Source organism: Oryzias latipes, chromosome 19, assembly GCF_053564925.1.
Source record: "Oryzias latipes strain Hd-rR chromosome 19, Olatipes_Hd-rR_3.1".
Taxonomy (NCBI): domain Eukaryota; kingdom Metazoa; phylum Chordata; class Actinopteri; order Beloniformes; family Adrianichthyidae; genus Oryzias; species Oryzias latipes.
In genome coordinates, this window is record NC_136255.1 from 4097580 (window position 1) to 4123560 (window position 25981).

At 43.7% G+C, this 25981-nt stretch overlaps 1 long non-coding RNA gene across 2 annotated transcripts; it reads left to right on the forward strand.

Annotated features, from left to right (window-relative positions):
• Positions 1 to 15478: 15478 nt before the first annotated feature.
• LOC105356604 (uncharacterized) lies at positions 15479 to 23645 on the forward strand. Of its 2 annotated transcripts, none has more exons than XR_013651748.1 (4): positions 15479 to 15681; positions 16003 to 16149; positions 16445 to 16549; positions 19225 to 23645. It is a non-coding gene; the product is annotated as an uncharacterized LOC105356604 (long non-coding RNA). The 2 variants fall into 2 exon arrangements; XR_910713.4 differs by having other exon boundaries at positions 15480 to 15681; positions 16442 to 16549.
• Positions 23646 to 25981: the final 2336 nt, after the last annotated feature.

The following is a 25981-nucleotide window of genomic DNA, read 5'->3' on the forward strand; positions in this document are numbered from 1 at the left end:
GATCAAATAGAGACAAACTATCTGTCTGCTGCAGAAGATGCAAACATCCACGACTCTGTTTTTGAAGTTTGAGGGTTTGTGTGGACCAAACCACAGAGGCTGCCGGTAGTCAACATCTTTTCAGTCCCCGGTTGAAACACTCCTCATTCTTACGCCATTCACTCAGAGCTCACATCGTGCCTTAAGCCTTATGTTGGCTCGCAGGAGGCGAGCTGGCGGACCGACAGAGAGTCTCAGGGAAAATGTTGAACCTTTCCTGGGATGACGTTTCTGACATCTTAACACTCTCCATGTGCATTGTGCATCCATGCATTGTTACTGAGATGAGCACAAGCAACTGCTCCATGTGGCTATAAGGCTAAAAACATTAGCTTGTAGCCCCTCCCACACGCGGCATGGTGAGTTCATGGAAACTCCAGTTCATAGAAGCTTAGTGGAACTCCAACAACCACTCAGCCTAACTTAGACCACTACTATACGTTCATAAGAAGATGAAAATTGCCAAACCGACCACAAAATCACCTGAATTATGCACACTCGCCTAAAGCCACTTTTATCCGCAAATTTAGAACCAAAACTGCCCAATTTCTTGTAACACTGTGGATGTGTTAAGGTGCATACTCCCCCTAGTGTTGAGGGGTGTGCATTGCGCCATCACGTTTGCTGAAGCATCTTCGATCGATGTAGTCAGGGGAGTTAGGGTGCTGCTGCTCATGTCTGGGTAAAGGAATAGCCAATCACAAAAGTGTCTCCGCCTTGTCTGGTTTGATTGACAGATAGACCCATTCTCCTGAAAAAGCTCTTCATGAAATAAATCAGCCATTGTGAAAAACAGCAACATGAAATAAAAACAAAGCTACTTTGGAAAATATTGATTTTGAAATCCGAGGTTCTGAAAAAAGACGTAAAATTATAATAATATTCCACATGATTAAAAATGAATATTTTAAAATGCTGTTTTAAAATAATGAACATGTTTTAAAGCAAAATGTAATATATTGAATAATACAATGGCTAATTTAAAATCAGTGTGCAGGTTTTTCACAATTTCATGATCTTTTTATATATTTATGAGAGATTTATTGGTTGATTGTGTATTTGCATGACGTCATATTTATTTATTTAATTATGAACAGTATAGGACTCCATAGAGGGGAGCAAGGGGAACAGAGTGGGGGAGGGGTGGGTGGGGTCTTTCAGGATGGGGGAGGCTCGTTTCCTTCATCTGGTCTCATAGATGTCAGTGGTGGTCTGCAGGCTGCAGCTTTAGTCACTCGTTGCAGAGCTTTTTTCTGCCACAGAGCAGCTGCTGTGCCACACAGTGATGGAGGAGGACAGGACGCTCTCCACCACACACCTGTAGAAGGACAGGACCTTCTCCACCTCACACCTGTAGAAGGACAGGACCTTCTCCACCTCACACCTGTAAAAGGACAGGACGCTCTCCACCACACACCTGTAGAAGGACAGGACGCTCTCCACCTCACACCTGTAGAAGGACAGGACCTTCTCCACCTCACACCTGTAGAAGGACAGGACCTTCTCCACCTCACACCTGTAGAAGGACAGGACCTTCTCCACCTCACACCTGTAAAAGGACAGGACGCTCTCCACCACACACCTGTAGAAGGACAGGACGCTCTCCACCACACACCTGTAGAAGGACAGGACGCTCTCCACCACACACCTGTAGAAGGACAGGACCTTCTCCACCTCACACCTGTAGAAGGACAGGACCTTCTCCACCTCACACCTGTAGAAGGACAGGACGCTCTCCACCACACACCTGTAGAAGGACAGGACGCTCTCCACCACACACCTGTAGAAGGACAGGACGCTCTCCACCACACACCTGTAGAAGGACAGGACGCTCTCCACCACACACCTGTAGAAGGACAGGACGCTCTCCACCACACACCTGTAGGTCAGGACGCTCTCCACCACACACCTGTAGAAGGAGGTCAAGACTGTGAACTCATCCCAGCTCACCTGAGCCTCATCAGGAAATAGAGGCGCTGATTTGCTTTTTTGGCCAGACAGGAAGTGTTGGTGCTCCAGGTATGGTTGTTGGAGATGTGCACGCCCAGATACCTGAAGCTGGAGACTACTTCCACCACGGCCCCTCCAATGTGAATGGGGTGGAGGGGGGTGTCTGTCCTTCCTGAAGTCCACAAACATCTCTTTGGTCTTCTTCACGTTGATGCAGAGGTTGTTGTCTCTGCACCAGCCCTCCAGATGTTCCAGAAGAAAATGCAGAGCTAAATTTGCTGAAGCAATGGCTGAAAATGTGAAGATGTTGAAACTCTGAAACTTAAAAAAAAAAAAAAAAAAGAAATGATCAAAGTTGACCATAAATAAAGTGAAAACAGCACAAGAACAAGGAAGATATGTTAGTTAAAAATAGGATCATTGGGTATCATCAAAGCAGAGAAGTTGTGCAGCACAGCTCACGTGTCTCGCCATGACGACGCCACCAAGCAGGTACAGTGGACAGGAGCTGTTCTTCATCATTTAGTGAGAAAACAGCTGTTTGTTTGGTTTGATGTCGTTCCCTCTACAGTCCAGCAGGAGGCGGTGTAGGAGCAACAAGAAACAATGTTTTTCACTAAAAAGAGAAAACTCGTTCAAGTTTCCAGAAGCTGCTGGATCAACAACTGTGGGAGTTCTTGTCAGAATATTCTGATGAAGAGTACAGAGTAGATCAAAAGGCTGGGTCTGGATGTTTCTTCAGGCTGTGCTACAGCGTCTACTCTCAGGTGTGATCCCACTGCTGAGCGGCACACGGGCTTTGACCTGCTCCGTTTCCGGCCTGGGCCGGTTCACCCGTCCTTAGACGACCTGGTCTCCCCGGGCTCCCCCAGAAAGACCATATCGGTACCGAACTCAGTGCAGACACCCAATCAGCACAGTCCACTGCAGCTCAGAGCTCCTGAGCTCCAACCATCCTCCAGCCTCAGCCTCCATGAGCGCAGATTACAGGCGTGCGCCACCACACCCGGCAGGAAACACAGATCAGCTGTTGGACTAAGATGCTGCAGTCACAGCATCTTAGTCCAAGAAAAGATGGAACTACAGAACTCTGAGATGGAATATCCAGACAGATGCCATCACTGAAGTTGGGGGTGAGTCTTTTTGCCTGTGCAGGTGGGGGTTGGCTTTTATTGGGGGGAGGGGGGCTGCCCTGGGGAGAGTCAACCCTATTGTTGCACTGCCTCGGTCCCGTCGAGGCCTAACCAGGGTTTTCCCAGGGGCGGTGCTCGGGGGCGGGACCTGGGTTTGCTCCGGGGATCGGCGCTTTCTTTTCTTCTCTCTCTTTGTGTGGGCTGGGGTGGTGGGGCATGGGGGCACTGCGCTTTGGGAGATGGGGCCCATGGGCTGGGGAGACCTTGGGTCAGTTTTTTCACCAACCAGGGGCCAGTCTACCTGCTGTCCCGACTTGCCCCCTTCCTCATATAATCACTTATCAGGGTGATGGAGGGGGGGGGTCAGCCTGCGATGCACCTTGTGGGGAGGAGCTACTTGGCAATGGTCCGCCTCCCATGGTTGCCGTGTGGTAACAGGCTCCTCCCCTCTCGGTTTTAATTGAACTTAGACATGTAGGACCCTTGGTGGTGGTGGTGGTGTGGGGGGGGGGTGCTTGGACATCACTGCCAGCAAGCAGCAGATGTCTTCTCAGTGCTCCACCCTCCAGTTCTAACTGCACCCTTTAGAAGACACACACACACACACATACACACACACATGAAAAGGATCTTTGGTAACGATTGGAGCAAAGAGGACCCCCCCCCCCGGGAACTGTGCTCTGTTCTCTTCGTCACTCTCTACACTTTGAACTTCATGTAAAAAACCACCAGCTGTCATCTCCAGAAGTACTGTGAGTCTGAAGGAGGTGCTGTGGAGGAACGGTCAACCATCAGGAACTTTGTGAGCTTGTGTGAGAGAAATGACCTGTGCTCAAACACCAGCAAGACCAAAGAGATGGTGGTTGACCCCAGAAGACCAAGAACGGTGGCCCACTTCCCGGAGAACATCCAGGAAGTGACATTGACATGGTCGACAGTTTCAAGGAGGTGTACAACAAACTGGATTGGTCCCTCAACACAGATGACCTGTAAAGGAAGGGCCAAAGTCTCCTCCATCTTCTAAGGAGACTGAGGTCCTTTGGAGTGTGCAGACCTCTGCTCAGAACCTTTTCTGGCTCTCTGGTAGCCTCTGCCTTTCTTTATGCTGTTGTCTGCTGGGACCAAGCAGCACGACCGGGACAAGAGGAGACTGAATGAGCTGGTCAGGAGGTCCAGCTCTGTCCTGGGCTGCTAGCTGGACTCTGTGGAGGAGGTGGGTAAGAGGAGGATGTTGATCAAGCTGCTGTCCATCACAGACAGCAGCTCTCACCCACTGCAGGCGACTGCAAAATGACTGAGAAGTTCCTGCAGTGACAGATTTGGACACCCACAGTGTAGAAACGAGCTGCAGGTCTGTCATTCCCACTGCTATCAGACTGCACAACTCTGTGTTACCAGGTCTTAAAAAATATGTAAATGTGTAGATGTACCTATTTACTGATTTGTTAGTTTGATCCAATATCTAGTGATTTGCAATCGTGCTATCACTTTTTTTTCTTTGGGCTGCTGATGGCTACATTTCTCCCTGAGATAAATAAAGTTCCATTCAATTAATAAAACAAAGCAAGAAGAAATTAACTATTGTTTTTTTTTCTTTTAATTTGTTTTGGAGGGGTTGTTAAATACAGAGTTTTAGGGCCACCAAAAAAAAAAAGTAAATTTACGAGTTTTCATCTCCTAAATTTACGAGAAAAAAAGTCGTAGATTAAGGAGAAAACACCGAAGTTGTCCGTTTATCGGAATCTAGCTTGAAGATGAAATATGTGGAGCCTTTTGAGAAGCTTTATTTCCGGATTATTATAGGTTTAAAACAAAGAGATTCTGAACCTTTGGCGACTCAAAATCAGATTATTTTCCGTGTAGCCGTCTTTCTGGGGTTCGGTGTTAGTAAAGCGGAGTTTCATATGTAAAATAAGGAGCTCAGAGACACGTTTGGGTGTAGAGGATCGCTGCAGCCTTTATTTTCCTTTTCATTTTTTCGGAATCTCACATTTCAGAATCAATATTTTCCAAAGTAGCTTTGCTTTTATTTCACATTGCTGTTTTTCAGAATGAATTATTTATTTCTTGATGAGCTTTTTCAGCAGAATGAGTCTGTCTGTCAATCACTGAAAGTGGGTGGGTCTAAACGTTCATTGGCTGATCCCTGAACTGACTCATGTTCCTGGATACCCGCTCTGCTGTGTTCTAGTCAGAGAGATGACATATTTCAGCGACATCTGCACGGCTTTGCTGACATTAGCTGATTAAATAGAGACAGACAACCTGTCTTCTGCAGAAGATGCAAACATCCACGACTCTATTTTCTAGTTTGAGGGTTTGTGTGGACCACAGAGGAACTTTCTTTAAGCGCCGGTCGTCCACGTCTAGAAGTTCCCGTTGAAAAACACAAGAACACAAAAGACAGCTCTTTAAATAATGACAAGACATGAAAGAACTAAACACAGATGCAACTGACCCCAGGAGAACCAAAGGGGTCAGGGCCTGAGAGACAAAGAAAGACCCAGAAACCGAAGACACAAGAGACAAATCAGAAGACACACTGCACAGCAGACATGTGGGGAGCAGCAGAACTGTGAGACAGAAAAGAACCACTGTATATTGGAGCAACTCAGACTAGAGACAAGTTTGTTTGTGAGAAATCCAGGATCAGGTCTTTGGAAACTGAGCTGGAAGCTAAACTAATTTGAGTAAATATTAATAATTATTGACCTCTGAAAACATAGAAGAATGTTTCTGCTGTCTGAATAGTCAGCTGTAAAAATGGTGAGTGAGATTCGGGAAAAGATCTTAAAGGCAGTTTCCTTTCCAACACATGTATAGAGCTCTGAGTCTCTACCAAAGATCACTGCAGGCTTTGGATTGATTTTCAGCACTGGACAGCTCCCGTGTGGCTTCACAATTGCTGCAGAGTTTGCAAACAGCTCTTGTTCTTGCTCTGTCCTCTGAGAGTCATCTCCAATGGATGTTAAAAAAAAGACTACTGCCGCCTGTGGAAAGAACACTAGTTAAAAGAAATCAACTGACATTGAGATCCATCTTCAAGAAGAGGAACAAAACTCAAAGGTTTCCATGAATCTGGAAGATGTGGAAGGAGCTTCAGAAGAACTTCATCTCCATCAGACAGACCCAATGACACAACTGTTGGTAATGAACTAAAAACTATTGCTGGGGAAGGTCCATCACCAACAGAACTTCTAGAAGGACAGGAAGGCTTGGCTCTGCTGTGAGACAACAGTATCTGGGAATCTTTTCATACCAAGAGGCAGCTCAGCCGTAGGAGCATCGCCGCAGTGCCCATCCAGACCGGGACGGCAAGGGGTCCAATTCACAGCCGGGAGGCTGCAATGTTAAACTCCAGCTGCCCCAGCAAGGGCAACAACTGCAGCAACAACCACCGACCAAGCCGGCAAGTCCTGGCATTGAAAAACAGACCTGACTCAGTTTAAAAGTGGTTTTCAGGAGGTTCTTGCTCTGCAGAACAATTAACTCAAGACATTCATCACACATACCAAGACAAAACAGAACAATCCTACAATCATAAACAGTTCAAGAAGAGACAGCATGAGGGCAGTTAGAAGCAACGTCAGTGGTTGCAGCTGGATTTCCTTCAAACAAAGTAGAAATAGTCTTAGTGTATGAGGTTCCGTTTGTGCCAAAAATATCAAAATGGGTTTTTGCGTCCACTGTTATGTCTTTGGTCCATTGTCTATGTCTACTGATCGTGTTTTTGCGTCCACTGTCTACGTTTTGGGCCCATTGTCTATGTCTATTGAACGAGTTCATTGAACATTGGTTCATGTCTATGTACTACTAAGCAATATCTTCTGCATGCCCATGCTTCTTTGATTATTACTTTGTTTGGAACCGGGGATCCTGAGGAGCGTGGCGTGGACGCCGAGGACGGCGGAGCGCCTTGAGGCGAAGCATGGACGGCGAGGACAACGGAGTGACATGAGGCGAGGCGCGGACGCCGAGGACGGCGAAAGCCAGCTTGACATGAGGCGTGGGCGCCGAGGACGGTGGAACCAGCTTGGAGTGTGGAGAGAGGCTCTGGACGGAGGAACCAGCGTGACCAGTGGTGGAAGAACCTGAAGGTGAGCACAAGGCGAGGTAAGTAAAGTAACTTAACTTGATTAACAGATACTACAAGGTCAGACATAAGCACCGGAGTGAGTATAACAGACTGGCACTGGATACTGGTGAGTAGAACCCTTATGAAGGCAGTCAGGATGATCGGTGATGCAGGACAGCTGGTTCCTTTTTTTTTCTTTCTTTCTTTTAACTTGTTCCGTCCAACAGCTGAGCAAACAGATTAGAGCTGAAGGCTTTTTGTGTTGGACAGGTTTTACTATCACAAAAAGAGGTTATATAGCTTCGAGAAACTAGAGTGTAGATTTGTATAAACCCCTTTTTGTCGTATTTTTTTCTTTTATTTATTTGTTACAGGGCTGCACGGTGGCGCAGTGGTTAGTGCTCTTGCCTCACAGCAAGAGCGCCCCGGTTCAATGAGACATGATGACATGAAAAACACTACATCAATGGGGGACCTTTCTGTGTGGAGTTTGCATGTTCTCCCTGTGCATGCGTGGGTTTTCTCCGGGATCTCCGGCTTCTTCCCACTGTCCAAAAAAATGCTTCATAGGATAATTGGCAACTCTAAATTGACCATAGGTATGACTGTGAGAGTGAATGGATGAGTGATTGAGGATATTCTACCCTGCGACCAGTCCAGGGCATCCCTTGCCTACGCCCAAGTGGCCGTGATAGGCTCCAGCAACCCCGTGCTCCCGAAAGGGAAAAACGGTAAAGAAGATGATTGAATGTATTTATTACATTTAGTGTGTGTGGGGAGGGAGAGGGGAAGAATGTGAGGGGGGGGGGGGTGGAAGAGAGTAAAAGGAAGAAAGGTGAAAAGGTGGGGGATACAAGCACATATTTGAATAAGTTATTATTTTAAGCTGTAACAATTATACCACATCTGCTGGAAAGACAAATATTACATCAAAGGTGAAAATCTGACACTAAGATGAGCGAAAAATATCTGTCCATCAATACACCGTGGGTAAGGAGGAGGGATGAAGCAGACAGGGAGCAGTGTGGCAGTGTGCACGTGCACGTGGGGGTGGAGATACATGCATGCTGCCGACGTGAACCGTGTGTTCATAAAGGGAGCCAGATCCTACCCAGCCAAACCAGCCAGACCAGGAGAGGGCAGGAGAGCCCCCCAGGCCAGGAGCGCCCACAGCATCAGGACCCAGGCAGCCCGGGAGGGGGGTAGGAGGGGACCGCCCACCCCACCAGCCAGGCATAAGCGAACCCAGTGTCCGGCCCCCAGGCCACAGGACAGGAGCGCTTAGCCATACCAGGCGGCAGCCATGGGGGCCACCGTGCACCGGACACCGAGACAAGGGCCAAGGACGAAGCCAGGCCCCCAGAACCCATGAGCCGTCCACCACCCGACCGGCGCCCCGTCTCCGCAAGCCAGCCCAGGCACGCGACCTGAGCAACCCAGGGATCGCCACGCACCCAGAGCCACCCCCCATAACCCTACAACCCTACACACTACAACCCCCTCCCCCCCACCATTATATCTGAGCCCCCCTCCCCAACCCTCTCAGTGCCCTCCCCTCTCTGTGATTGGGAGGGAAGCCCCAGAGGGTCCCAGCGAGCCAGCCCCCAGGTCCGTCCCACCCATGCACTCACGCACACATACTCACAATCATCTGGTTACCCTCCACACCCACCGCCGCCACGCAGTAACCCCCCCCCCCAGCCGGCCGACCACCAGCGCCGTATGCTCGACCTTTCCGCAGCCGACAGGATACCCATAAGCCCGGCCGCCCTGAGAGGACCAGGCGGGTGAAGACCGGCCGCCCCCCCTGGCCCCACCCATGTATGGAGGTGTGGGAGTGCTGTGTGTGTGCTGCAGGTAAAATAGGAGGTCTCCAGTGTGGGGGGCCCCACCGCTGCCAAGCCGCAGACCCCCCCACTCCGGGGTCCCTCTGTGAGTGGTGTGTATTTGCTGTGTGTGTGCTGCTAGCATGGAGTGTGTGTGTCTACAGAGGAAGTTAAAATTGTGGGGGGGGCCAGCGAAAGGTGAGCACGGATTTTTCACCGTGCCCCCCTCCACCAGACCCTCTCCACAAGGCCCTAGATGAATCAGAGTGTCTAATATGCAGGTAAAAAGCGGGGTGGAGGGCGGGTGCCAACGCGAACCCAGGGAGGGGCATCCCCAGTGAGCCCCCCCAGCATACCCCTGGCTGGCGGGGCTCACTGGGGATGCCCCTCTCTGGGTTCGAAGCAGAGCAGGAGCAGGAGCAGGAGGGAGGGGGGAGGTGACTGACAGGCACCGTGACAATTGTATCATTCTGAAACGTTAAAGCATTCAACAGTGAAAACACAGAGCAGCTGTGAATCCAGCCCAGGGGGGTATTCCAGGAAGCATGTTTAAACTAGCCTGACTTTAAGCCTGAACACTGGCTGAAATCCGCCTGAACTTGCTTACTCGGGGTATGTCGGTTCCAAAAGACCGGATATGAGTTGGTGTAATTACGCTCGGCTTGGTAACCCTGGGTTAATGGGCGTGCACGGCAAGTACATAAAGACATTCTCAATAGATCGTCGATTTCTGGAGTCACCATGGAAACGCGTGGAGAGAAAAAAGAGAGTGCTAAACTTCGGTGAGACGTAGACGGAGTCTGAGGTTTTAATGACGGCGTATGAAGATTATACGTCTATCAAAAAAGTAACACGACTGCATCATCAAAAGAAAGAGTTTCTGCTTGCAGTAGAAGAACAGAGAAAGTAAACGCACAAATTTCTGATCTTATTTCCATTTTCCTTGTTACGCATATATATATAACTTATCCAATTTTGCCAACGTAAATGAATTACATGTATTGGTAACAAATAATTGAGTTAAATTTAATCAACCTAATTTCTTACGTCTATAAAACTCAATAATTGTTTATACAACTCAAATTTATGTATTTATCTAACTAAATGTCATTTTACTCCAATTCAATTAATATTTTTTCCATCTTAATTAATTATACTTCTTGATCTCTCATATGTCTAAGTATGAGCCTGCAGATATGCTAATTTTTATTACAATAAAAAGGACGGGAAAAAATGCACGTTTTGCATAAATCCATTAAAGAACTTTCCATCATTGTCATTTCAAAACTGATTGGTATGTGTGCTATATAAAATCATCATCTTCTCCTTCACTCTCACTCATGGTGCAGAGACTTGAGCAAAGTAGGACAAAATAACTCGGCAGAACATGGCAAAACACAGTAAAACAGCTAAACAACTAAACACATTTGGTCAAAAAGCCACACTTAAACCCAAATCCATCCAGACAAGCAAAGGAAATGGTATCCCACAATCCCTTGCGGTGCCGCTCTAACAGCAGCACCCAAGTTACACCTACTTAATTGAATTAATTTGAATGAAAGTAAAATAACTGTCTGAAAACTACGTGTTATTTTTAAGCTGGCTTAACAAAAAAATGATTTATCTTAACTGAAGCAAATAACTAAGTTAGATAAAAGTAAAAAAGTTTAATTTTCCAACATCCATACGTGATCTTATCACCCTCTCACGGTGGAAAAAGTATTATCTGAGCTTCTTCATCCACTAAATCATCTTCAAATGGACACGTCATGCTGCTTCACCTCTCTGAAAACAAACTAACCTTCAACTAAACCTGCTCCAGACCAGGTTATGTTCAGAGCATGAGTTGCTATGGCAACTTGACCTACCCTGAAACATACCTCCATTTCTGGAACCGAAAACTGAGGTTATCAACTTCCTTAGCCTCAAACTTACCGTGGGAGCTAGCATAACCTGCTTTCTGGAGTAACCCCCAGGAGTCCAGGATGGACCTGAAGCTCAGTGGTTCTCACCTTTTATTTGTTGTAAATGACCAAACAGGCAGACAATAGGAAACAGTAGACATGATGATTGCCTGAAGATATGTTTCAGAAACTGACACAGACAAATGTGGTCTGATTTTACACGTAGCAAACAGAACAGGAAATACGCAAATTACAGCAATTTTTGAGATCTTTTTATGTCAAGGATTCAAAGATTATTTATTGCCATTTTCAGTGAACAGGACAGTTTTGGAATTTGCTGCGGTGCTAATGTGCGACAAAAAACACTTAAGAATAACAAAAATAAACAACAGTGAGCAAAAAAATAACAACACAAAGGACACAGCAATAAATAGAGGTACAATGGTGCAAACAGTGCAAACTGAGGATGGAGAAGGTGTGGGTAGTGGATTGGTGACTGAACATTTATGTGAAAAGTTTAAGGGGGGAGGAGTTAAAAGGTGTTCATGAGTCTGACCTTAGAGTGAAAGACACTGTTCTTATGTCTCCAGGTTCTGGTCCTGATGGACCTTAGCCTTCGTAATCCATGTCCAGGGTGAGAAGGGTCGGCTGCTATCCGACCTGCACGCCCCGGGTTCTGCAGACGTATAGGTAGCTTGGACTTCCTGGAGCGCTCCAAAACAGACGTGTGGTCCTTTCTCCTTGTCACCTGTTTATGAGAAAACCTGTCATGTTCACTCAGACAGTCAGCTTTCTGAACTGTTTTTTCTCTGCAGCAACATTATTTTATGTCTAGACTCCTGAAATAACAGGCATGGAAAAACTGTCAGACAGTTTTTGCCAGCCACATCATTTGCCAGCAAAAGCGTAACACCTTTTATGGGCGGGTCCAGACAAACTGCCTGTAGAATACCTGTAATTAACTAAGACTTCAGGTGGACAAGGTGAACGGGGAGAGGAGAAATCTCCATGCCAATACCACGAAGAATACAGTTATATCCACAGAAGGATGAACCAGAAAACGGTAGTGACACAGCAGCACGGCAATATGGAGGAACGCATCAACAAACTCTGCCGTATTCATATTCATTCATTCATTTTCTATTCCGTTTAGTCCCTTTCAGGGTCACGGGGCTGCTGGAGCCTATCCCGGCCACATGTGGGGGAAGGCAGGGGACACCCTGGACAGGTCGCCAGTCTGTCGCAGGGTAGAATGTCCACAATCACACACCTATTCATTCTCACACCTATGGACAATTTAGAGTTGCCAATTAACCTATGAAGCATGTTTTTGGACGGTGGGAGGAAGCCGGAGATCCCGGAGAAAACCCACGCATGCACGGGGAGAACATGCAAACTCCAGACAGAAAGATCCCCCATTGATGTTGTTTTTCATGTCCCCCAGCCGGGACTTGAACAGCCGTTTTAACCATATCATGACTGAATCCTCAGGGATTTTCATACTGAAAAACGTTTTTACTTATTTTTTCTTTAATTTTGTACATTTGAATATTTGTGTTTTCTACACTTTATACCACATTTATGGAGGTGAGGAGTGATTATATTTAATTTTGAAGAGTATTTTGATGTTAAGATGACTAAAAATTGTAAGAAGCACTTCCTGTTTTCTCCTAAAACAGCACACATGAAGTCAGAACGACAGACAACTAAAAGAGAGCTATGATCCCTTGTGCTATCCTATGGGGTCAAGATGAACATTGACGTGTTATTCCTACTATGACAAAGGTGAGAAAAGACGGAGAGGATTTCATGTAATTCCTGGAATCCAGTGAATATCACAAATCATTGAAGAAAAAAGGTTCAGCGCGCTGTCTAGTGATGGCATCTGTCTGGATATTCCATCTCAGAGTTCTGTAGTTCCATCTTTTCTTGGACTAAGATGCTGTGACTGCAGCATCTTAGTCCAACAGCTGATCTGTGTTTCCTGCCGGGTGTGGTGGCGCACGCCTGTAATCTGCGCTCATGGAGGCTGAGGCTGGAGGATGGTTGGAGCTCAGGAGCTCTGAGCTGCAGTGGACTGTGCTGATTGGGTGTCTGCACTGAGTTCGGTACCGATATGGTCTTTCTGGGGGAGCCCGGGGAGACCAGGTCGTCTAAGGACGGGTGAACCGGCCCAGGCCAGAAACGGAGCAGGTCAAAGCCCGCGTGCCGCTCAGCAGTGGGATCACACCTGAGAGTAGACGCTGTAGCACAGCCTGAGGAAACATCCAGACCCAGCCTTTTGATCTACTCTGTACTCTTCATCAGAGTATTCTGACAAGAACTCCCACAGTTGTTGATCCAGCAGCTTCTGGAAACTTGAACAAGTTTTCTCTTTTTAGTGAAAAACATTGTTTCTTGTTGCTCCTACACCGCCCCCTGCTGGACTGTAGAGGGAATGACATCAAACAAAACAAATGCTGTTTTCTCACTAAATGATGAAGAACAGCTCCTGTCCACTGTACCTGCTTGGTGGCGTCGTCATGGCGAGACACGTGAGCTGTGCTGCACAACTTCTCTGCTTTAATGATACCCGATGCTCCCATTTTTAACAAACATATCTTCTTTGTTCTTGTGCTGTTTTCACTTTATTTATGGTCAACTTTGATCATTTCTTTATTTATTTATTTTTTGTTTCAAAGGTTTAACATCTTCACATTTTCAGCCATTGCTTCAGCAAATTCAGCTCCTTCTAGTTATTAAATATTATCAATTGATTTTTTTTAGCAAATGTCCCCACTGCATTTTTTTTAACGTAGCTCTAGTTTTATCTTTTAGGATCTGTTGTCAGTCAGTTAGAACCTCATAAATGTCTAAAGTTTCTCTAAAATGTTCAAATGTTGTTGCAGTGTAGAGACAGGTCTGTGATTTGTGACGCTGTGCTCATCCTCAAACTCATACAGTGGAATAGCTTTTGCTCTTTTCATTCTGTTGGGAAAATGCCCTTTAGTATTGCTGTTGGCCGCACAAAAGCCTTCAACAACTTTTAACCATTCTGACTTTTAGTTTTTGACTCAGGGGTCTGCAACCTGACAGAAGTCACCATGAGAAAAATGAGCCTCTGGGAGCAACACTGTCATAGACCAGCAGGTGGAGCAGCAGTTTGCATTAGAGAAGTCAGTTCTAATATGTCAAAGTGGACGAGCTTTTAGATTTGATGTGAGAAGTTGTAAAATAGGATGTGAGAACTTGCGCACCAAAAATCTGCATCTGTAAAGTTTGACAAACAAAATCTAAACTGACAAATTACCGTTTTTATGTTTTCATCTAGGGTTACAACCTCCAATTGGTGATTACAACTGCTCGAATCTGCGGCTACGAATCACAGCTCGCTACAACTGCGCTCGGACTTTTGACACGTTCCCTGCGAGTGTCTAAATGGATCTGTGTCCAATAGTTGAACATGGGGGGCAAGGGGGTGTCAACCAATCAGAGTGCAGGACTCAGAAGACTTGGTAAAGTTAGAAAGATCTTCCCAGATTCAGACTTCCAGCCTCAATAACTCTTCTGATAAACGTTCAAATGTGACAGCAAGTGTCTCAATCATTTGTATGAACACAGAGAGTGAACTCCATTTACAGCTGGAGAAGAACAATTCTCCTTAGAAAGCAGGAAAAACCATCTTTTTTATTTTGAAATGCATTTGTAGTTATTGAGATTAAAAGCCCTCGCTCATGATTTCATCACCATGAGGCACCTTTCAGAGGACAGTAAGGAGACGTATGCTGCCAAAGAACAAAACCTCATGAGAGAGGCCCAGTTTTCAGGAATGAAGGTAAAGTCTCCAGCAGCTGATGGTGCCTCTGTGGATGTGAGTGAGGTGCTTGAGGAAGAACTGCAGGATGGAATGTCAAATGCTTCAAAATCACATATCAAGATCAGTGACACAATCAGACAGACACAATGACACAACTGTTGGTAATGAACTAAAAAACTATTGCTGGGGAAGGTCCATCAACAACAGAAGAGAAGACCAACAGAACAGAAAAAGCTAAGAGCCAGTTTTCATGTCCTAAACAAAAGTTCTGTAAGGATGGATGGATGGGTGGAATAAGACACCCACAGTGTAGAAACGAGCACTACTGCAGGTCTGTCATTCCCACTGCTATCAGACTGCACAACTCTGTATTATCAGGTCATCAAAAATGTGCACATATATAAATGTACCTATTTACTGATTTGTTTGATCTGATATCTGGTGATTTGCAATTGTACTATAACTTTTTTTTTCTTTGGGCTTCCTTGACGGGTAAATTTCTCCCTGAGAGATAAATAAAGTTCCATTCAATTTCTTAATCAAAGAAATAAATTAATTTTCTTTTTTTTATTTAATTTTCCTTAATTTTGGAAGAGAAAACAATTCCTTTTAAATGTAACCCAGCTTAAAATACCCTTGAAAATAAATTTAAAACAAATTTAAAAACATAAAAGGGAAATTGTTCAAAATGTCATTTCATATTTGTTCTCTTATTTTGAAAAGGTATGTAGTCTCTGGGTGACGTGAACCACGTGACCGACAACAGCCAATCAGGTTGTTTCAGCTTTGAGAGCTTTCCTGTACGTTAGCAGAGCAGCCATTATGCAGCTTATCAAAGGAGGGAGAAGATGAGATGATCAGAGATCGATAAAAGTTTGGTTTTTCTTCATTTTACTCGGTGGTGAAGTTGGGTTTTGCCTGAAAAAAAAGACTATTTTCATGTACTCAACAGGACTTGGTGAGTGTGTTCAGAATATATTTAATTTGCATAAATTTCATATTTAACAATGTTTTATTAGTAAATGTCGTGAAATAGCAGACTAAGGCAGTGAATTTATGTTTTATGTGTTATTTGTCAAGTTGTAGAAGTTTTGGCGCGTTAGTGTAGGCCTCGCGCGGACATCCAACCGCCATTATTACGTGATGCGTAACTTGAAATAGTTCCGTTTAAAAAATAAAATTAAAAAGGCGACCTTATTTTTATTTATTCGTACTGACTGCCTGGTGTTTTATTTAGTTTATTTGAGTGTATTTTATGTTTGTCTGATGGGCCATGAAGGTTGGGCCGAATAAAGCGGATTCTTTTCTGAGATCCATGAGCGGAAGAAACAAGATGGCGAACCAACCCTGAACCATGAAAGTGATCCCAGCGAAGCACCAAGCGCCCTCTGCTGGACACTGGACAACCCTTTCTCTGCTGGAACTGGTAGGAATGGAAGCGTTTCTGTAGCATAACTGAAAATATAAGTCAATACCAGAAATGTTGTTTTTTTTCTTTTAAAATGGCTTAATTCAAATATATATCTGGTGTGTCAGAAGATTCATAATCCCTGTTGTAAAAGTAAAACATGTTAAAGCGGCCTTTGAGCTCTCATTAGTTTCCTCAGCTGTAATAAAGAAAAACAGGAAAGCATTTAGTTGAATTCTTTATAGCATTCAACCAAATGTTTTCCCTAATGTTGAAGTGCCTTACGGGTGAAGTTACACCTTTCCGCCAGCAGGTGGCGTTTGAGTCTGTGAGGCGGCATGGAGACGTTAGTCAGCATCAAAATGGCAGAAGGACCAGAGTCATCGTCTGTCGACTTTTTTGCTCTCCAGTCTTACAGGTTGGTAAGGCAGTAAGATATGAAAAATGGATTATGAAAATATAAATATTCAACACATTTAATTGAGAGGTATCATTTTAGTGAACAAATACTGCACTATTATTTAAGGGTTTAACAGTACACTAAAATCTCAAATCAGTTCAGAATTTCAATGGACTCTGCTCAATACATTTTTTTCTGCCTTTTTCGCTACAAAAAGGCAGAAAAAAAAGTCTTGCAAAATGCATTTATTGGTTTTATATAAGAATAATAAAATTAACCTATGGCGGTGATCTGCTTTATAAAATAAAACAACTATTTGCTGTCAGCACGAGCCGGTTTAGCTCGTGCTGGTTTGCGGTGCCTTCCATCCGTGAAACCCAGGTTCAACTCCGGGCTGCTCCTTGTTCCCTTCTCTACTTCTATGCCGGTCCCAAGCCCAGTTGCTTTGAGAGGGTTGCGTCAGGAAGGGTATCTGGCGTAAAACATTGCCAAGTTTCCCATGCGACTCGTTCGCTGTGGCGACCCCTGATGGGAAAAGCCGAAAGAGAAACAACAAACATTTGCTGTCAGGAACCAAAAACTTTCGATACCTAACAATGGCCTCAAAAAGACAAACATTTTAACTTGCACAATTTTCTTTCTTGTAGACCCGATTTTTACAGTCTGGTGATGCCGTTTTAAGTTGGATAACAGATTAGATGTTATCTGTGGCTGATGCTATCTTCATGTAAGAATTAAATGTGGAAACACAGCATTCAACTTCTCCAGCTGTCTTTTCCTTTTATCCCCCCAAAAAATCCAAAGTGTTCCCTCACAGGAGAGCATGTGGGGGGCGGGGGTCCATTCTATTGCCCTACTCATAATTTGTATTCATTGCCAACATCAAGTTCATCGCTGACATAGTGGAGAACACCACACCGGCTGAGGTTCACATACAGCTGTTTTTTCCCCATAATTGTTGCTTTTTTCTGAAAAAACTCAACAACCTTCAGGATTTGTTCTGTGGTCCAGAGTTCATGGGACAGCTAAGAAATCCTGTGTGCACACCTGTGTTTGGAAAAAATCATTTCTGGATGCTTCTTGTTGGTTTAGTCATTAACCCTGTTTAACCATTGATCTCAGGGCTCGACAGCCATTTGCCCGCTGGCCCGGTCCTGTTTCTCGAGCAGTACGGACCACAAGACTTTACTTTTTACTTGTCTGCTCGGGCCACTAAAATATCTCACTGTTAATATATTTTTCACCTTTTTCAATAAAGTATATTTTTCGAAAACGTGTAGATTTAGCTCGTCTTCATGGCTTTGAAAGTTTGGCGTCCGCCATGATTGTTTTGGTCACGTGGTGCCCACGCTCCGCAACAGTGAACAGTGTTCACTCTCCGCATCCGTCGGAGCAACTTAATGGCGCGAAAATAGATATGGAAGTTGGACAAGGAGACGACGAACGCACAAAGATGTTTCTCAAAGCTCCCGAGGCTGGCCAAACTCCAGGAGAGCCAACCAGAACAAGTGCAATAATAGTACTTCATTTTGTTTTTCTTTACAACACTGTGAGCAGTTAGTATTTCTAGTCAAAAGCTCTCAGTCATCTCAGTTATTTAATTTTTCAATTATTTAATTAAGTAACTAAAAAGTAAATGTAACTTTGCAACAGTAACAAAAAGCAGAACCTCAAGGCAGTCAGAGCAGAAAAGTAAATAGAAATTCTTAACTATTGATTACCAACAAATGTGAAATAGCAGTGATTAGAAGCAGCCTGAAAACTTCTTAACTAGTGTTACCTACTACACTGCAGTGCTCTCTTCAAAGAATCTGAAACAGACTAGAGCAGATTTAGGTTTGATATGCTCTATTTTCAGTCATTGAAAAGTCTATAAATAAGTGCTAGACGTCACCACAATGCACCAAATTGAACCAAATTAAAATTGCGGTGCTTGCTGCGGCGTCCTATGGGCCAGTAGTTTTTTTTTTTTTTTTTTTTAATTAACAGTCATGGGTCTTGCTGACAAGCGGGGCCATTAGCATGGAGCCACCTCGCCCCCTTCCCCTAGCAACAAAAACAGCCAGAAATATTAGAGCTATGCAGCCGTACAGTTTGGATGCAGATTCCAGCTCAGACCAGGAAAACAAAGACGTTCATGGATCTATTTGTCTGCAGGTGGATCTATCAGAATGGAGCAGAGCAGGAAGCTTGAGGCCCCCCAAGCTAGTTTTCTGTCAAACTGCTTTTTTTCTGCTCCTGATTCACAACAATTTGAATAGAGAAGTAGACAGAAATGAACTTTGAGCTGAACTTTTCCATCTTTGTCCTTCATCATCAGAGAAATGCCACAGGAACACGTTAAAAACACTAAAAACTCTCATAATAATCATGACTAACCGAAGGGGAACACTTTGAAAATAGATTAGAATAGGGCTGCATGATATAAGGGAAACTCCGGATTTTAGAATTGAATCAATGTATCATTAAAATCTGAATAACCGTAAGCAATAGGAAAATGTCAAACATATAATGTAAATGTTACCGGTCGATCTTCCTCTGTAGCAGATGGTCCAACAAGTAACAAAGAGGGAGATAGAATTTTATTGTTTTAGAATAAAATTGAAGGTTTTTTGGTGAACATCACTCTAAAGATTTAATCTGCTCCTTTTTTCTGATTTTCCATAATCTTCATTGCGATTCCTTTTGTCCAGGTAAACGCAGCTGAGGCATCAACATCCTATCACTCCAGCCAGCCTTCAGCTCAGGGACCAGAGGTTCAGGCACTTACCTCCAGACACATGATATGAACACCACCGCTGGCATTGTGGCCTCAACCATGTCTGGTAATCCCTATTCCAGCAATAACAAGGACCCTCTGCTCAGCTGACTTGAGGGGGGGGGTTTGACAATCTATGAGAGCAATGGAAACAAATCCATTTTCCTGTTGCTCTAAATGGATAGCTATTAATACACTTATTTAATACAGTTAATATCATCTTATTATACTCTGAATGTCAGAATCCAGCTTCTGCTCGGATGAACATCACTCACCATATTAATAATGGCCCCCCCTGAAAATCCTCCCTAAAAGAAAAGAGGGAAAAGCTGCAGTCAGAAAGTTCTGAACGATCCTCACGGACACACTGACCCAACCACGGTGGGAGCTCACCTTAGTCGGGCAGCTGTGCTGCAGCACGGTCCTCCCTTTCCTCAGCCTGGTAGGGCTGAAGATGCCAGAGGAGACAGTCCACGGCAGCCCCGAAGGGCAGCCGAAAACAAGAACTGCCTCCCATGGCTGTGCAGCCGGACTGCTGCCGAATTGCAGGGAGGGCAGGGGGATCTGTGGGAGGGGGATGAAGACGATGCAGATTTGAGCAGATCCTTGACACCACCTACTACACCAGAGAAGATCTCTGCTGGACATCTACAGCTCCCACTCCCTCAGTAAAGCCCAGAACATCAGCAGAGACAGCGTCCACCCTGGACGTCACCTCTACTGCCCTCTAGATCATTTTATAACAAGAACAGACTAATAGACAGCTTTCTTCCTCAGTGGTGAATGATGAATTGAGGATTTAGTAAAACATCGTTGCTGTCGCTCACCATTTTCAATGGTGGCCTGCAAATAACCCCCACTCTTCAGCTTGACCTGAATTCTGTGGCTCCCCTTTACCACGTGGACACAGGTTATGATGTCACCATTGGGCGAGATTATAAATCCTGTGCCCCCACTCCTGAATGAGTTCAGAAGGGATGCACTTCTAAAGAGAGACAGAGGGGACAACAGATTTAAAGGGCATGTATGCCATGCTATTCTTAAGCCTACATGCATATATATATATATATATGACAATATGTTACCTTTGGCTCACTTAAGAACGATTTTTTAAAATATAAAGTTAGTTATTTTCGCAGCTCCATTTTTGCATATCTATGACAGCCCGCTCATTTGAATGGATTGGGGGGGCTGGTACTCAGAGAACAGGTTTTAGAAGAATCCTCAGGAATGCTTGAATAGATCAAAATACTGCTTTGGGGCTGTTTGTGGAGAAGAATTACGGTAACATGATATTATACTCAAAAAGTAGATTTTACACGATAAAGGCTCCATAAGGAGCTCATCTGTGTCTATGAAAGAAGCACTAGTTTATTTCTGTTAACCCTGTAAAGCCCACTACATCAGAGACTTAAAAAGATCAATAATTTAAAATGAATTTCAAATTCTGATCAGGCCTTGATTCCGATTACTTTTGTCCAGGTAAACTCAGCTGAGGCATCAACATCCCATCACTACTGCCAGTCTTTAGCTCAGTGAACAGAGGTTCAGGCACTAACCTCTTAGACACAAATATGGACACCACAGCAGGAGCTGCGGCGTCCACAATATCTAGGATGATATCCCGCTTCCTGAAAAGGGGGACGGAGCTCCGTTCAGGTGAGGGGGGGGGTTTGAGAATCTATGAGAGTAATGGAAACAAATCAATTTTCCTGTTGTTTAAAATGGATATCTATTATTACACATTTATTACACTTATTATTATATTACTATTGTAAATGCAGTTATACCATAACATGCTTTGCGTTGGACGGTTCCGGCTTCCACGGCGTTTGTTAAAAAGCGATAACGCACACTTGGTCGGCCATTGACCCTTAGTCTTCCCATGGTTCGGGTGAATACTCCAACAGGTGAACATAACCAGGGCTTCAGGCTACAACTTTCAATAAAATCAGTACATGCCCTCTTAAATTTGCCATTCTTTGGATTATTGATCTTTTTTTATCCTTTTGGATTTGTTGCTTACCAAAGACTTAAACCAAAACGAAATAATTTTAATGAAATAAACTGTAATCGAATAACGTAGAAAAAGACTTGGCTAATACAACCCAAAAGAAAACAGGGACTGAAAAAGGTTTTTAATTCCAACTGACTGATATTCTATGTTAAGGCGCTACAAAACCAACATTCAGTGTTAACAGTCATAGAAAATTGTAGTACATTTAAACTGATTTCATGCATAGGTTGTGTTTTGCTGCCATGATAATAGCATTAAATTGCACATTTACTAAAGAGCAACACCAGACAGGGCCTGATACCCTCACAACTGGTGTCTATCGTTTCCTGAGCGTTAAAAAAAACCTGCTGTCCTTTTTCAAAAACCTGATGCACATTGAACTAAAATCTGGCTTTTTCCAAATTTCATAGAACTATGTTCTGAACTTTTCAGGTACTAACATGATTTAAAAATGATAATCCATTGAAGGTGCTGCACCAAACTAATCTGATTGCCATCAAATAAAGTTTTGGTTTCTGCATTTCCCACGGAGGTGAATCAATCCTGTCTCATGCTGACGAACAGAACTGCTAAACCTGTTGTAGTCTCAAGAAAACATTCTGCACAATAGACTTGAACAGGAAAAAAACACCACCAACCAGAGACATCCCCTAATCCCGCGGTATTTGCTTTTAGCCGCCATTTTCAAAATTCAAATCGCCCTCGAGATGCCACCAGTTGACCGTTTCAGGCTATCAAACTCTGTGATTGCAATTGCCCGTATTATCTGGACCGAAAAATACTATTGCGCGGTCCCCCGGCAACGCATCGCGCCCCACTATTTGAGAAGCACTGGGCAAACTATTTGTACAAACCAGCATTTTAAAGCAGGCAAAGCAGATGCAGTGTTCAAACAATGAGCAGTGAATGGTTTGGAAAAAATTCAAGATCTGTATCCAGTAGGAGCCTCAGACATGATGTCATTCGAAATGCTACAATCAAAATATTCTATTAATGGAAAATAGTTTTTACAAATACCTACAATTAAAAAGCTATATTTAAATGTTCTATATCACTCTCTATTTAATCCAAAAACACCGACTGCTACGCCTGTATGCGCTACACCGGGCTGTGCGCTGTAACGATAACACAATAAAATGTCCTAATTTTTCACTGAAATGATACCTCACAATTAAGTATGTTGCATATTACTATTTTAGAATAAATGTATATCTTACTAGGTTACCAACCTGAGATGATCTCGGAGCTGCTGCCTGACGCCGCCATGTTCTGTAGCCTCACTGACTGAAGCTTGAGGCACTTCTGTTTTTATTCAAATACAAGTCACGTTTTATAACAATATAAATAAATAAATATAAACGATACGTTTTTATCAATGGTTAAACAGGGTTAATGACTAAACCAACAAGAAGCATCCAGAAATGATTTTTTCCAAACACAGGTGTGCACACAGGATTTCTTAGCTGTCCTATGAACTCTGGACCACAGAACAAATCCTGAAGGTTGTTGAGTTTTTTCAGAAACAATAGAAAACACACAACAAAAAAATAAAAATCTATTTATTTAAAGCACAAAATGATGAGAATCTATGTCCTGATAGCAGCAGAAGCCACACCACAGAAGGAATGGTGGTGTCCACAATATCCAGGATAACCTCCCGCCTCCTTAAAAGGGGGACGGAGCTCCCTTCAGGTGAGGGGGGGCTTTGAGAATCTATTGTAGTACTTTTAAATTGATTTTAAATGATTGATAAGAAGAAAAGGGAGAGGACAAAGAGGAAGCACATTCTCACCAATGTTGTTACATGGATGAGGGCGATGTCATTATCCTCATCCACATTTTCAATGGTGGCCTGCAAATAACCCCCACTCTTCAGCTTGACCTGAATCCTGTGGCTCCCCTTTACAACGTGGGCACAGGTTATAATATCACCATAGGGTGAGATTATGAACCCTGTGCCCCCACTCCTGAATGTGCTCCTAAGGAATGCACTTCTAAAGAGAGACAGAGGGGACAACTGATTTAAAGGGCATGTATGCCATGCAATTCTTAAGCTTACATGCATATATATATGACAATAAGTTACCTCTGGCTCACTTAAGAACGATTTTTGAAAATAAAGTTAGTTATTTAAGTCCCTTTTGCATATTTGTATATTGGTATATTTGTGTACATATATATATTTGTATATTTTTATATATATATATACTTTTGTGTGTGTGTAAGATAATTGTTGTTTTCTTCTTTCTCTTTACACCAATGTGGGACAGTTTGCAATTTTGTTGTACTGTTGTACCAAGTGTGTGATTGTACAATGACAATAAAGCTTTATCTATCTATCTTTATCTATCCATTTAGATTTACGCAGAAACATTAAAAAGTAGGGGTGTGTAATGGCAAGAGTCTGGCGATACGATGCGGATACCGATATTGTACTGGAACTCATTTTCTTTTTTTAAATATGACTTGGAAAAAGCTCTACCTGATTTTCAATACGTCTTCAATTGTAATAAAATCGACAAATTCAGTTTATTTAATGATTACGATGTTAAGCACTGCGACTGAATCTCATAAGTTGCTTTTCCCCAAACAATTTCATAGTGCTTTTATTTTGGTAACTTTAAACATAGAAAGGTAACGGTCAACATTGTCTAACTTCCACAACAAAATAAATGGTAAATGGCGTATAGCCATATAGCGCTTTTCTACCTACAAAGATAAAGCGCTGTACAGTCACAGACCCAGTCACACACTGATGGCCGCTCCGCTGCCAAACAGGCGCCCGCCTACCACCAGAGGCAAGATGGGGTTCAGTGTCTTGCCCAAGGACACTTCGACTCATGGGTGTGCAAGGCGGGAATCAAACCTGTAATCTTACAATCATGGGTCGACCGCCCTACAGCTGCACCACGGCCGCCCGTAAATTTCAGTATAAAAAACTGGAATGAATGTGCTTCAACCAATAAGGTTCTAAAAGTATGATTGGGGAAATAAAGGGCTGTTTATTTTCATCATTGCTTAATGTAGCTTCTCCAGGACTTTTAAACAGTTTTGGAGTCTGGATGGTGCTTCAAAAATAAAGGGGAAAAAAGAATTCTTTCCAGAATCAAAGTGTGATGATGAGGCAGCATAAGAGGATGCAGCAGAGTTTCTTTGATGTGGCTAAGATGCTTTGTTTACATGACAGTCTGCACTGCACCGCTGCAGCCAGGCTTTCTCACACGCAGAGGTAAACTAGTGATGGTCATCGTTTTTTCAGACCGTTGTACACATCAGTCTAATCCAATAGGACGCTTAACCAGAATCTTTTGCTGGGAGGTTCTGCAGAACCTTGGCCCGCTTTGCAGATGCTACGTGCATTAGCCACCGTGCAGCTGCACTGCATCACTGGTTTTTATCTGCGAAGAACCGCAATCCACGTTTTTGTGTTTAACTGGCAGCAACGTGGCACAGAGTTTTGGTTCGGTACCATCCTAAGTAAAAACTAAGTAGTTCATGTCTCATTACAACAGAACTAGCTGGTTCCCGCTGAGACCTTGTAGTGGTCTTGTGTGGTGTAGAGCTGCTCAAAGAGCCTCAGTGGGCCATGCTAGCAATTAGCTGAAAACGAGTCAGATACTGATGGACGCTCAGACATAATTAAATAAACATTGTCCAGACAGCGATGTGAATCAATGCAAATATTACTATTGCGATGTTTGGCCCAAACTATTATTTCTAACAGCCCTAGTTATGGATGCTGAGCTGATAAGCCCCGCCCTTGATCCCCCTTTCTTCACACTGGAACTTGCATGAGTTTGACACAAGAGCGGGGGGGCATAAATGACACAGACTGACAGTCTCTATTCTCAAAGGTTCATCTTTAGCGATAAAGAAAACATTTAAAGTGACATGTTTTTGGTTCCAAATTGAGACTTTTTGAAAAATGTGCATAATGACAAAACAAATGTGTGTACCAGACCCTGCTGTTACACACCAATTACACACACACACAAACTTTGATGAGCCCATGAAAACTAGGAGAACTAGGTGTGTGGCAGCTAATGGGACTTAAACTTTAAGTTTAATTTTAAACTGGTGAGGCCAACAATAAAATCCAGCCTTGGGTGCACTGGAAAGCAGGAATGTGCCATCTTCTATTCCTCTGCACCTGAGCTGATGTGCACGCTGGACGGGGCAAATCAGGGAGCTTGTGCAAAGTGCCTGTACCGTTGTGATTGACAGCGATTTAAAAGGAGAAATTCTCAGAAATGAAGAAATGAAGGTTTTTATTTTTATTATTACATTTGTTTTCTTTTATAAGAAAGATGCAACAGGTACATGTTAAAAACAATTGATTTTTTATCTGAGGGGGACTTTAAAACTATAAATCAAATAACATGTTTTTTTTTTTAGATTTAAAAGTAAATGCTTTTAATTTGATGGGTTTTCCCTTCAAGGTATTAACTGTCCAGCAAACAGTCACTATGAGCTGTGTGGAACAGACTGTGGCCACGCCTGTGTCTCCAGCACTGATGCTACCTGTCAGCATGCTTGTTCAGAGGGATGTTTCTGTGATGAGGGATTCATCAGAAGTGGTACAACCTGTGTTCCTGAGGGGAGCTGTGGATGACGCCTTCTACTATAATGGAAGTCACTTGATTAACTAATTGAATCATTATCTGTATTTACCATC